Source organism: Salarias fasciatus, chromosome 12 (assembly GCF_902148845.1).
Source record: "Salarias fasciatus chromosome 12, fSalaFa1.1, whole genome shotgun sequence".
Lineage (NCBI taxonomy): Eukaryota > Metazoa > Chordata > Actinopteri > Blenniiformes > Blenniidae > Salarias > Salarias fasciatus.
Genome location: NC_043756.1, coordinates 19499895 through 19501778, shown reverse-complemented (window position 1 = coordinate 19501778; position 1884 = coordinate 19499895).

Sequence of the window (1884 nt, the reverse complement as noted above, 5' to 3'; positions counted from 1 at the left end):
TTTTAATTAAATCGCAAGCACAATCACAATATTTTCCACCTAATCGCCAATCACACCTTTTCCCCAAATCGTGCAGCACTACTTTTATGACTGCGTGCTTATGGCTTCACATTAAAACCAGTAGCGTCATTGTAGCTGCTACTGACGGAATCATGGGTTTCCACTGAGTTAGCCTTTGATAGCAGCGAGAAATAGAAGAACAAAAAACATCTGTGACATGCGTTAAGTCATTGGAACTGGATGAAAATTTGATCTACAAAAGGTGTGAGAATATCCCCAGTTTCAGTCAATGTCAGTTGCCTTTTTGTGTGGCATTTGCAAGGTCTCCTTGTGTATTTTAAGGTTTACTCGTTTCCTCCCAGAGTCCAAAAATGTATACATAGGTTCACTAATGAATCAAATCTTGCCTCTAGGAGAAATGATTGTTTTTTTTCCTCTGCATTTGCACTGCGATGGACTGGAGACCTGCTCACAACGTACCCTGCCTCAGCCATTATTCAGCTGAGATTGGCACCAGTGCTCCACAACCACAGGTTGGCTGATGAAGGATTTATAAACGGACAGACATGCTACTGACACCAACTGGAGACGCGGAAATTTTCAATCCTCTGTACGTGTCGCCTGTTCAGTTGTTTCAATTGCTTGGCAATGCATGCAAATAAACAATAAGCTATGTGATGCATACATGGCAGAAGCGCGGCGACTGAGACCTGGCGGCTATAGCGCTCACAAACAAACATGTCTATGGAGTAACCGCATGATTCCCTCAAGAACACTCAAGAAGATACAGATGCAATCACAACCCACCGGCTAGCATGAATCACTGTTTCAATTCCCCCGGCGCAAGACACTCACAGGTGCAGCACTTCAAAGAAGCACTTGCAAATCAAATAGGCTACATCCCAGTAGGCAAAAAAAAAAAAAGTAAAGAAAGAAAACTAGCGCCATATTCATATTCTCTGTCCAAGGTTTATAGGGTGGTTGCATTCAGAGTGGTAGTGAGACGCATTCTGATTGTACCTCACTGTTCACCAGGTACAGATGGTCCATTTCATTTGATCAGTGTCATCAGCTACCACTGCATTTCCTGACAAAAATACCTGCTTTGAGCCTGGTCATTACACATCGACAATCAAATTTCTCTACTATCATTCCACTCAATTTTCAAACACAAAAAATAATAATAAAAAATCAGCGGGTCATTCTCCCAATTCATGGGTTGCATTCCACTTCAGAGTATAAAAAAAAAAAAAAACACTTGCAGTGACAGTGATGATGGTCTACTGTTGCTATGGTCCCTTGTAACGTAGCAACTAAGTGATTTGTGCAGTACATGTTCCAGAGAACATCTGTGGATCTCCTGACCAAGGCCTTGAGAACAATGTCAAAGGCAGCAGACCCCCACCCCCACCCCCATTGCATCAATGAGCTTCCACATGCCAACAGACACACACAGGGGCTACACACAGATCTGAGCCCAAGCCGCATTTTGCTGTGCGCTGTTGGCGACAACAAGAGTGATGTTAGTCCTACCTTATCCTGATGCAGCGCCACGGTTTGACTGATGACACAAGGGGGGGTGGTTACAAACGCGGCACTGCCTTCAAAGAGACAAAAGACTGGTTAGGAGCATGCAATGGTAAAACAAACTATCAGTATCAGGAATTCATTATATGCGAAATGGAGATCAAACCTGACTCATTTAAAGATTGTTCAGTGAACTGAAACATCACTCTTGGTCAAAGAAAGTTGTTTCTGAAAGAAAATTACTTCGTTAAAATATTGAGGTTTTATTAACTAACTAAAGGAACCTCTTTACAAATGTATTATAATCAGCAATATATGACTTTGTGTGCGTGTGTGTGGGAGCAAAAGAGGTGAGGT